The sequence below is a fragment of the Gekko japonicus genome, unplaced genomic scaffold (assembly GCF_001447785.1).
Source record: "Gekko japonicus isolate JY-2015 unplaced genomic scaffold, Gekko_japonicus_V1.1 scaffold1108, whole genome shotgun sequence".
Classification (NCBI taxonomy): domain Eukaryota; kingdom Metazoa; phylum Chordata; class Lepidosauria; order Squamata; family Gekkonidae; genus Gekko; species Gekko japonicus.
In genome coordinates this window covers 76,711-89,616 of record NW_015177045.1, presented here as the reverse complement: position 1 = coordinate 89,616, position 12,906 = coordinate 76,711, and positions in this window count along the sequence as shown.

Below are 12,906 nucleotides of genomic sequence, written 5' to 3'. Positions count from 1 at the left end.
TAAGCTGCTCTGAGACTCCAAGTGAAGGGCGGGGTATAAATCCAATCTCTTCTCTTCTTCTTCTTCTTCTTGTGGCTGACCCAAGGGCACACCAGCAGCTGCATGTGGAAGAGTGGGGAATCAAACTAGGTTCTCCCAGATTAGACTCCACACCCCTAACCACTACATCAAGCTGGCTCTCATACCAGGTATTCAATTCCATTTTGGGGTTTCATTTTGGCCACTTTTTTGGTGTTCCCAGTTGAAATCCTCCCAGTCTGCCCTTGCCATTTCCATTTTTAAAAAATATCTTAAGAGATCCACTCACAATTGCCCCAGTGATGTTATCTTTTGATCCTCTGATTTCATTTTAAATCAGATTATATTTGTAGTATGTAATTTAAGGGTGGGTTTTTTTCCAATTAAGAAATCTTATTTAAATGAATAAAATGTGTTTACGTCACTAATAATGGCCACAGATAATGGCTCTATATTGTGCCTGATGATATGATGGGCCGTTTCACAGATAATGTATTTCTCTCAGCCCCGCCCACCTCCCAGGGTGTCTGTTGTGGGGAAGGGAAGGGGAAGGAGTTTGTAAGCCGCTCTGAGACTCCTTTGGGTAGTGAAGGGCCATGGGGTATCAATCCAATCTCTTTTCTTCTTCCAGTTCACTCTTTGCTGACACAGGCTGATTCTGCATTGGCTTTTCCCTCTGTTGTTTTATAAAACCCATGTTGAAACAGACATTCCTCTCTGCATTGCATGCTGCTTTCACTTCCTTTGATTATCAGACTTAATGGTAGCCTCCACATTCCATGCCACTTTTGCTTCCTTTGACCATCGGATTTTAAGGTAACTTCTGCATAGATTTATGGCCGTTTTATGGCCGTTCAGGGGTGCCTTTGCTGTCAGTACGGTGTTGCCCCAGGGTATTTCAATGTGGTTTTGAGCTGCACTTTTTCCTCCCAGTTGAGAAAATGTGGAGCGAATGCTAGATGCAGAGTCGCCCTAAATTTGTTCTACTGTTTCTGACTAACACGGCTGACCACCTGGATCTATTCTAAACAGAGTGGGCCTTCCCCGTTGCCACATGCAGCCTCCTAGGAAATGCCAGGATGTATTCACTTGGAGAGCCATATCCTTACAAACAGCACAACAGGAGGCCGGAGATCAGCACATACAGCAAGACCCCAATATTCCTTTGCTCGGCCGGGAGGACGTCAATCACTGCAGGGACCACCTGGGCACAGAGCAGCAGGCCGTTGCTCCAGGCCAGGCATATGCTTCTCAGTGGCCTTCATTGTCTGAGGATAAATACAGCTCTTAAAACTCTCCTTGTTGTTTTATGGCATGCTGCATTGTTTGCTCAAGGCTTTTTACGGAGGGCCATGTGCTACATGCTTTGCACAACTGCCCCCCCCTCCATCATTCCCTCCTTGCGAGGCTGAGCATTCCCCTGCTGGCGTTTGGCTTGAGCCACAGATGGACCCAAGGTGCTCAGACGTCTCCTGTGCATCTGCATGGAAGTGTTTAATGCAGCATGCGCTAGAAAGTCTGCCTCCCGCACTGCAGGGTGCCTTAGATGGGGCAGGATGTGGAAAGAAATGTAGAACAGGCCTCAGAACTTCACAAATATTATACGCGAGGTGCTTGATAAATTCTCACGGGAGAGAGGCCTCAATGGTAGAAAACACATATTGAAATAAATGTTTTTATTTTATTTATTTACTTCATTTTTGCCCTGGCCAAAGTGGCTTACAGCATTATCCTCCCCCAAGAGCCATTTTGGTGTAGGAGTTAAGACTCTAATCCGGGAGAACCGGGTTTGATTCCCCACTCCTCCACATGCAGCTGCTGGGGTGACCTTAGGTCAGTCACAAGTTGTCTCAGAGCTCTTCTCTCAAGAACAGTCCTCGAAAGAGCTCTCTCAGCCCCCCCTACCTCACAGGGTGTCTGTTGTGGGGAGGGGAAGGGAAAGGAGATTGTAAGCCACTCTGAGACTCCTTTGGGTAGTGGAGGGCGGGGTATAAATCCAATCGCTTCTTCTTCATTTTATCCTCACAGCAACCCTGTGAGGTAGGTTAGGCTGAGCGTGTACGACTGGCCCAACATCACCCAGGGAGCCTCCATGTCATACTAGTCTGACACCCTTAACCACTACACCACACTACCTTTCAGTCTTAAAGGCTAAGTCTTTTTTTTTTTTTGCTATGACAGACTAACAGGGCTACCCCCCCCCCCTTGGCAATCATCACTGGAAGAACATCTGCGGGGCATACAGAAGACCACCTCAGGTTCATTCCCTGGCATCTCCACGTTAAAAAAAAAATGGGGATCAGGTAATAAGTGATGCCAACCCTTCCCTGAGATCCTGGAGATCTACTGCTCAGCAGTGCTCATCTTGATAGATCAACGGCCTGATCAGCAGAATATAGTCTGATGTGTTCATATCTATCAGGGAAGGTCTATGGGTCCATGGTAGAGCATCTACTTTGCATGGAGAAGGTCCTAGTTTGCATCTCTAGTTAAAAGGACCAGGTACATAAGAACATAAGAACATAAGAGACGCCAATGTTGGATCAGGCCAAAGGCCCATCCAGTCCAACACTCTGTCACACAGTGGCCAAAAATGCCAGGTGCCATCAGGAGGTCCACCAGTGGGGCCAGGACATTAGAAGCCCTCCCACTGTCCCCCCCCCCCAAACACCAAGAAGACAGAGCATCACTTGCTCCAGAGCCCCTATCTATACCTTGCGGCTCATAGCGACTGATGGACCTCTACTCCATATGCCTATCTAATTCCCTTTTGAAGCCGTCCATGCTTGTAGCCGTCGCCACTTCCTGTGGCAGTGAAGGTAGCAGGTGATACGAAAGATGGCCTGAGACCTTGGAGAGCTGCTGCCAGCCAGGGAAGACCTGACCTTGACTGACCAATGGTCAGACTGAATATAAGGCAGCTTCGGGTCACGTCTGTCAAAAGAATCCTGCTGGAATGGGACCAAGGTCCATTTCGTCTGACATCATGTTCCCAGTAGATGGACAGCCAGATACTTCCACGAAACCCAGAAGCAAAGCATGGCAATGGCCAACCTCTTCCTTTGTTTACCCTCCAGCAACCAATATTCAGAGGCATAACCCGCCTGAACGCTAAGGTGCCAAATGGCAGCCATGACTCAGAGGGATTGATAGAACTCTCCTCCAGGAATGTTTCCTACTAACCTTCTAAAGTCAGTGGCAGTCTTCCAAATTCCGTAAGTTAATTATATGCAATGTGATTTAGTGCTTTCTTTTGTTTGTCCTGGATCTATTGCCAGTCAGCTTCACCGTGTGACACACACACACCCAGTCCCAGAATTATGAGAGGGAAGGGGAAATTTGTCTCTTGTCTCTTTTGCAAAGGATATCGTATCTCTTGCGTATAATATGTGTACCTAAGAAGACACGTGGAGCTGCGGTGGCTCAAGTGGTTAAGACGCTGAGCTGCAGGCTGTGGAAGGTCAGTAGTTCACAGCAGTTCGAGACACGGGTGCCGCATGATGGAGTGAGCTCCCGTCTCTAGTTCCAGCTCCCGCCAGCCTAGCAGTTCGAAAGCAAGAAATTGCAAGTAGATAAATAGGTACCACTTTGGTGGGAAGGTAACAGTGTTCCGTGCGCCTTGGTGTTTAGTCATGCCAGCCACATGACCACGGAAACGTCTTCGGACAGCGCTGGCTCTTTGGCTTTGAAATGGAGATGAGCACCGCAACCCTAGAGTCGGACTCAACTGGCTTTCAAGCAAGGGAACCTTTACCTTTAAGAAGACACACTTCCGAATCCTCCCCCCTTCTCAACAAATCTGTTGTTCTGCTTGGTGCATGGAATGTGAGTTTGTGAGTCTCAGCTTGCCATAAGTGGCTTTTCCCTGAGACCATGTTTGTGAAAAGGTACAAACCCCCTACCTGTCCTGATTTTAGCTGCCTTCGGCGTATTGCTGATAGCCTCCAGGTTCTTGACCTAGACACATTGGACTTATAGTTGCCAACCGGAGATCTACTAGTATTACAACTGATCTCCAGGAGACACAGATCAGTTCACCTGGAGAAAATGGCCACTTTGGAAGGTGGACCCTACGTCATTGTACCCCACTGAAGTCCCTCCCCTAACCCTAACCCAAACCCCGCCCTCCTCAGGCTCCACCCCCCAAATTTCCTAGTATTTCTCAACCTGGAGCCGGCAGCCCTCGTTGGGCTCCAGGTTCATAACAGAGACATCCCCTATAGGTGTGGGTCGGTGGCAGTCTGACTCACGGATCCCATAGATCCCAACCCAAAATAGGGCTCTGTCCAAGGGAGTCCTCAAATGGCATCCACAGAACAGGGATTCAGACTCTTCAAGCTGGAAAAAGACAACCTTGAGCTTCTCTACCACATTAAGCCCACATTCATGAATACCAAGAGCCACCACTGACCCTAGGGTTGCCAGCTCTGAACAGGGAAATTCCTGGATATTTGGGGGTGGACCCTGTGGAGGGTGGTGTTTAGGAAGGGGAGGGACCTCAACAGGGTACAATGGTACAGAGTTCATCCTCTGAAACATTTCCCCCCCAGGTTGTTGACAACCCTACCCCAGGTACATTTCTTTAGTGTAGTGGTCTGTCATTGGAGAGCCAGTTTGGCATAGTGGTTAGGAGTGCAGACTCTAATCTGGGAGAACCGGGTTTGATTCCCCACTCCTCCACATACAGCTGCTGGTGTGACCTTGGGTCAGTCACAAGTTCTTTCAGAGCTGTTCTCTCAAGAGCAGTTCTGGAGAGAGCTCTCTCAGCCCCACCTACCTCACAGGGTGTCTGTTGCGGGGAGGGGGAGGGATTATAAACCACTCTGAGACTTCTTTGGGTAGTGAAGGATGGGGCATAAATCCAATCTCATCCTCCTCCTTCTTTTCCTTGCAAAACTGGGGCTTCCCCAGACTTGTAGAACAATCCCCCTTTACCTTTCCCTGGCCCCACTGCCTGGATTTTTTAATCCACATTTAGTGTCCTGATTCAGCATTAGATATTATGCTACCGACAGAAGATACAGTTTGCACACTAGGGGTGATTTCCCACAAGCGCTGCTCCGCGCTCACTCTTCTCTTTGGCCCGATAGTACGTGTCACTTTCACACAAGCTGCTGCGCAACCGCATTTCCCCCCCCCCCCCCCACCCCCGCGGTGTTGTTCTTGTCTACTCAATCCTGTTTTTTGAAGATTGAGTAGACGCGGGGAAAATCGCACGAAGCTGCGGGGCAAAATGTGGCCACACAGCAGCTTGTGTGAAATTGACACGTACAATGGGGCAAAAGGGAGGAGTGAGCGCGAAGCAGCGTTTGTGGGAAATCACCCTAGGATTGTATGTAAACTGGACTAAAATAGGAAACCAAATCTGACTCCAACTTGGCCTTCTTATCTGCAGAAACCGAAAAGCCATTTTAGAACCATGTCTTTTGTTTGTAAACCCTGAAAGTTTTTAGCAACGAGTCAAGTCAAACTACAAATTAGAGCCAAAACAAATGAAACACGGCCTTTGGCTGGGAGCATTTGGAGTGCCCCGCTGAGCTCGTGCTATCAAGTACCTCAGAGGTCCCTTGGATGGCACACGCGTGGCCTTTTCACTTGCCTGAAGGCTTCCAGATGCCTTCCAAACAGAGCCTCCTGTCTTTCCCCCTCTACATGCCTGAATTCACAGCTTGATTTCTGCAGAATCGCTTTGGGGTTACAAAGAGAGAACAGTGCCTCAATCTGGAGAGGATTTCTATGGTTTTCAGTGTCAGGAACCAAATTATTCTTTGTTTTCAAACATAGTTATCAAAGCAGACTATTCTAAAACTTAAGAGGCCGCAGTCCTGTGCCCACTTACTCGAAGAGTAAGTCTTGTTGAACTCAGTGAAATTTTCTTCTAGGTAGACCTGCTCAGGATTGCAATTATAATGTGTACTGCAAATCATAGAATCATAATCATAGAATCATAGAGTTGGAAGGGGTTACTGGAGGTGTGGGGGGAAATATTTTTGAATTTCCTGCATTGTGTATGGGGCTGGACTAGATGACCCTGGAGGTCTCTTCCAACTCTATGATTCTACGATTCTTTGACAACAAGGGTGTCGTGGCACTTTGTGACCAATTTGCCAAGACTGGCTCCACCCTTGCTTTCCCTGTGTGAGACACTTCTTATTTATCTAAATCCTACTTATATCCCCCATGGGATAACAATTTACAACATTGTTCTCCCCCCCCTCCATTTTATCCTCATTACAACCCTGTGAGGTAGCTTTCGGTGAGAGCACGTGACTGGCCCAAGGTCACCCGGTAAGCTTCTAAGGCAGAGGTTCCCAAGATCCTCGTCCAACATAATCAGGGGTCATTTCCTGCGGGAGCGCACGGGAGCGGAGCTCCCGCATTAAAGAGCCCAGGGGGCGGGCACATACAACAAGCCCCACCCCCTGCTCCCAGCAGCCCTCAGTCAGAGCAAGAAGCAACCAGGTAAGTTGCAGAGCCCCCCCCCGGCCCCAAAACAGTCCAGTGGCATATTTAAGACCAAGTTTTATTCAGGTACAAGCTTTCCCTCCTCTGCGAGGACAGACAGCAGTAACACCCTTCTAAGCCCATTGACTTTAGTGAACTTAGAAGGGCGTATGGTATGGTCAGTTTCCCAATCTCCCATTGGGAAGAAACCAACAAACCTAACCTCCAGTGTCTTGTCTTTGTTTTATTTTGTTTTGAGCCAGTTAGCTGAGCCAAATGGAAGCCCTTTTGAACATGGGGATAGCTGGGATGTGAATATGGCTCTCTGGGAATAAAGGCAGAGTTTAAGTAACCTCACCTGACAATTCCCCATGTGCAAACAATACCTCTGAAATGTATTCCAAGCACATTCTACTCTGACTCCAACGGCTGGATGTTTGTTTTGCCTGTCAGTCATGGAATTTTCCCATGCAGGCCTAATGAACTCTCTTACTTCCTCATTTCGCATCTCCAACACCATTTCCCATCTCTAAAAAAATCAGTTGTTATATTTTAAAATGTTCCAGACCAGCAAACTGGTGCTGGTTGTCTTGCAAATTCCCCACAGATCCCCTTGCAGGCCCCCCTTCCGAACGGCAATTAAAACTCAAAAGTCCCAATTTATTTTGAGAGGGTTTGGATGGAGGCTCGGCAAACCAAACATGGACTTTGCAGCACAGTTTTGGAATGGCTAAGTCTTCTGCTTCAGACATTATTATTATTATTATTATTAGAAATAATACTTAGCACTGCATAAGCACATTTCAAGTGCTCAAAGCATTTGATATGTATTATCTCAGTAACTCAAAAGTGCTGTAAGACAGGCTGGTGGTATCACAGTCTGTGTGTGTTGTGCATCTAGGTGCCATTTGGATGTTCCACCCATCAGAACATTTGGGGCCAGCCAGAATCTAGTTTCTGGGCATTCCATGAGAGCAACAGAGGTAGTAGTGAAGAATTAGGAAAAATGGCCACCTTGCACAATGACACTGGATTTTCCTGTACCAGTGGGAGGAGAACTACTGGGAAATTAGAGTAACATATCATTGTGAATTTCAGAAAAACAATTCTCAGAACTGCAAGGGGAGCAACAGTTTCATGTGTGCTCCTGAACATCTTCTGGCTGTCTAGCCTGTTGTTTTAGTTGGGTGGAATCGATTAACTTGGCTGCAAGTGTACTCTCTGACCTGAAGCCTTTGGCTGTTTCCACACACTGACAGTTCTCTGTATAGCTTTCATTACTTCACTGGAGCATTAACACACCACCTCTTGTACTTTCCTTGCCACAGCCCCTTGTGGCCAGCATTTCCCCCTTTCACCAGATGGCTTTTAAATAAAAAAAAAATCAGGAATCATTAAATCGCTATAGTGTCAGAACAGTATAATGATCTGTTACCATGATCTACTACTTTCCAGTTTTCATGTTTTTAAAAGAAGTCTCTAGCACTTTTCCTTGCAGAGTTATAAGGGGAAATGTGCAGTCTACACCTTTGCCTTTATAACTCCTGAATGAAAATAGAGACGTTTTAAAAACTTATAAATTCAGATTCAGTGATTAAGCAAGACAGCATAAGAAAGGCCTTGCTGGCTTAGACAGGCCTGATTCAAATGTTGCAATAGCAGACGGTTGTCATCAAAGTATGCTTTCTCATGGTTGGAGTCCCAGACATCTGCCCACAGGGCTGTAATTGACTTCCTATGGGGGACCAGCTGGATTACACAGTACTCATTCCAGGGCTCTTTTTGTAGAAAAAGCCCAGCAGGAACTCATTAGCATAATAGGCCACACCCAACAGCAGAAACTCATTAGCATATTAGGCCACACCCCTGACAGCACAGCTCATTAGCACATTAGGCCGCACCCCCATGTTATCCAGCCACACCCACCTTTTGCTTCTTATTCTGTTTACCTTGTTTGTTGTCAAAACCCAGGGCCTTTTTTGTAGCAGGAATCCCTTTGCATGTTAGGCCACACACCCCTAATGAAGCCAATCCTAATGAGTTCCTGCTGTTGGGTGTGGCCTATTATGCTAATGAGTTCCTGCTGGGCGTGGCCAGCTCGGGAGCCAGCCGGAACTCCGTTCCTGTGTGTTCTTGCCCAAAATGAGCCCTTGCACACACACAAACAAAACCAAAAAATACACAAAAAGTCTGTTGTTTCACTGTCTTGGTTTATAGTATACGAGGTGTCTAGAATTCTAGAAAGTGACAATTAGGCCACAACATACCCGCCTTGTTCTGAAATATCTGCGCTAGTCAATAACTTTGCCATGACAATTAAGCCGCTTTTCCGTTTTGTCCTCGAAAGATGAACTCTCGTGTGATGCAAACGATCTCACGCTCTTTCATTAACTCGACTCGCCACAATGGGAAGCATCGTCTCCTGTTTCTAGGAATCCCTGGTTTTATATCTGCACCTTCTGTGCCCAGACTGACTGAGCCCCTTGTCAGCTTCAACCAGGCTCCTATTTGTCACTGTGAAGTCACCATAGATATTATGGCGCTGGCTTATCTGTTGCCATTACAGCTTGCCGATTTATGTACAGAGAAGTCTATTTATAAAGCTCCCAGAATGAGTGGCCAATGCTTTCCAATAAATTTAACCTCCCCCCCCCTTTGCGTCTTCCTCCCTTATCCATGAATTTTCTTTTTCTGATTTGTCACATCCCGCAGGCCCTTCTGGAGAGTGGAGTCGGGTGGCAATGCATTTTTAGGAATCCAAAGGAGACAAGAGGCATTCATCAAATGGTAAAACTTCTCCGGGACTGGAAGACGGAATCTGAAATCTTCATATTGGGTAATACGATGGGCAGAGAGGTGTGACAGGCTACATTAGCAGTCGGGGTGGCATTGAAGATGCCTCTTTTTTTCATGGTTTATGGAAAGAATCTGCCCAACCCCCCCCCCCCACAAGCCTCACCAGAGAATTGTTCAGCAGTTTCAGTTGCCCATCACTACCTGGTTTAAATCATTTAAGAATGATCATTTTAGATCACCTTATCTGGTTAATATAGATAATCATAACCTTAGAGCAGCTTTTACATCTCTGCGCTTTGAATCAATGGCTACGGCCATATTGGTCGGCCGCTATAGTAGAACACCCAAGGCACAGCGTTTATGTATTTGTGGCTCTTCTGCTATTGAGGATCTCTCCCGTTACATTTTTGATTGCTCATTGTACTCCCAGCCTAGGTCAAAATTTTTATCTGTTATTTTATCAGTTTTAAGCTTTTACTCAGTTCCAGAGAAGATTATATTTTTGCTAGCCGATGCCAATGCCGATGTATCCAATAGAATGGCTCTATTTGCCTTGGCTGCAAGGAAAATACGGGCCAACGCTGCTCCTAGCTAATACTGATTTTAGTGGGTATGTTGTGAATTAATTAACTGTTCATAACCTCGGTTTTATGGATTTATAATGTTTGGACTGTATCTTATTTTATACAATTTTTATGTTTTATTGTGTTCTTCTCTGTCTGTGGTTTGTAATGGCCTATGGCTAAATACAATAAAACCTTCTCTCAGTCTATTTATTTGTTTGGTTGGTTCAATTTCTATCCCGCCCTTCCCGCAGGCGGGCTCAGGGTGGGTTACAACATTAATATAAAACAATAAAATCAAGATTAAAACTATAAACTTAACCCTTAAACTATGGTGATCAAACTACGGCGATTCTGCATCTAGCATTCCTTCCACATTTTCTCAACTGTGAGGAAAAAGTGCAGCTCAAAACCACATTCAAATACCTCGGGGCAACGCCGTACTGACTGCAAAGGCACCTTGAACCGCAATAAAATGACCATAAATGTATGCAGAAGGTACCATAAAATCAGATGATCAAAGGAAGTAAAAGCAGCATGGAGTGTGGAGGGTACCGTAAAATCCGATGACCAAAGGAAGTGAAAGCAGCATGAAGTGTAGGAGGGAATTTCTGTTCCAGCGTGGGTTTCGTAAAACAACAGAGGGAAAAGGCAATGCAGAATCAGCCTACTTCACAACTATTACAATGGTGACCTGGTGTTAGACAATGAAAGGCAGAAAGGGCTAGATCCTATCAGGGATTCCAGATTATAAGTACTCGACCTTGGGTAAACCAAGGCGGTTATCATTCTGTGTCCTTGAAAATTGAAGACCATGGTACAGATGGTAACAGAGAGGTAACAGGATGGTAACAGGAGGGGCCAGATGATATTTGACGTCTGCTGCCTTACCCAAAGATCTGGCGGAAGAGCTCCATTTTACAGGCCCTCTGGAACTGTAAGAGGTCCCATAGGTCCCTGATCTTTAGTGGGAGCTCATTCTACCAGGTTGGGGCCCGGCTGAAAAGGCCCCAGCCCTGGTCAAGGCCAGACAGACGTCTTTTGGGCTGGGAATCACCAGTAAGTGTTGATCTAATCAGTGCAAGGCTCAACAGGGCACATATAGGGAGAGACGGTTCCATAAATATGTTGGTCCCTGGGAGGAGGACGAGGACGAGAATCACATCTGACTCATAGCAACCCCATCCACAGAGCATTCCAGGCAACAGATGAGCAGAGATGGTTTGCTATTGCCTTCCTCCACAAATCAACCTCAGCCTTCCTTGGTGGTCTCCCATCCAAGTACTAACCATGACTGACCCTGCTTAGCTTCTAGGTTCCGATGGATCTGCCAGGTGTTGTGGCCCACTGTTGCTACTTCTGAGTCATAGAGATCATGTGATATGGCTCTCCCTTAGCTGGCAAAAAGTCAATTGTGTGTGCATGGAGTAGTAATTTGTAACAAAGCCACCTGGGAAGGGAAGAAGAGATTTAACCCTTGAGAATTTCAGACTTCAATAACATTCCAATCTCTCCACCATGTTAAGCCTCATGTGTGTCTTTTTTCTGCTTAGGGCCAACTACGTTGTTAGTTTTTGTGGGTTATGATCAACAATGCCACCTACTTAAACCACATCTTTCCCCTTATACTGTAGCTCCAAACTGAATTAGCACACCTTGTGTTGACAATGTGTGTGTGTGCAAAGTGCCCTCAAGTCACAACCAACTCATGGTGACCCTGCAGGGTTTTCAAGGCAAGAGAGAAACAGAAGTCGTTTGCCATTGCCTGCCTCTCTGCATAGCAACGTGGACTTCCTTGGTGGTCTCCCATCCAACTACTAACTGTGACCGACCCTGCTTAGCTTCTGAGTTCTGACAGGCTCAGGCTAGCTATTCAGGTTGCTATCCAGATAATATACCATCATTGTATAACAGTGAAACTATTCCCCTCCATGGAAACCTATGCCATTGTAAGCCCAAAGTGCTGAGGCTCACCACCATGGATGTTGGATGTAATGGCCAAGTCAAATTTCCCACCTGTAGCTCCCTTCCTAGGACAGGTGGAAATCAGTACGATGTCTATCCGTGCCCAGGCAGACACAGGGTGCACCTGTGCAGGAATGCATGACAGCACAGCCCTGGTGGTGGAAAGTGCCCTCAGGTCACAGCCAATGTATGATGACCTTATAGGGCTTTCAAGGCAAGAGACAAATAGAGGTGGTTTGCATTGTTTGCCTCTGTGTCACAACCCTGGACTTCTTTGGTGGTCTCCCATCCAAGGACAAACCAGGGCCAACCCTCCTTAGCTTCTGAGACCTGACAAAATGGGGGCCATCCAAGTTAGGTTCATGTTGACATTGGGAGTAAGAACATAAGAACACAAGAGACACCAATGTTGTGTGTTAAGTGCTGTTAAGTCACTTCCAACTTAGGTTGACCCTATGAATTGTGTATGTCAAGCGCCGTGAAGTTGCAGGTGGCTTATGGCGACCCCAGCAAGGGGCTTTCCAGGCTAGTGAGAAGCAGTGGTGGTTGGCCATTGCCTTCCTCTGCAGAGCCTTCCTTGGTGGCCTCCCTTCCACACGTGGACCCTGCTTAGCTTCTGCGATCTGATGAGATCAGGCTATACAATGCCGCCTTCCCTCCACTCTATGAATTAATGACCTCCAAAACATCATATCATTAACAGCCTTGCTCAGATATTGCAAACTGAGGACTGCGTCTTCCTTTGTTGAGTTAATCCATCTCATGTTGGGTCTTCCTGTTTTCCATCTGAGACCAGCTGAGCTCTGAGCAGGAGCAGGAGAGAGAGCTGTGAGAAAGGTGAGTGGGTTTCTTTTACTTGCTTTCAGCTGAGAGAATTCAGCTAAGGATATTTTGTGGGAAAACTGTGTTTAGCAGTGTGTGGAAGCACTTAGAGTTCTTGCAGAGTCCTGGCTGATTGAGTGTGGGAGAGGAAAGGGCATTGTTTGACTGGGATTGCCTGTAATTGAGAGGAAGTGGAAGGGGCATTGTTTTGCCTGTGATTGAGTGCCTGGGTGAATTTGAATTTGAATAGCTGCTGCCTGACCTCTGCTGGGGGAGGCCTCTATTTAAGGAAACACCT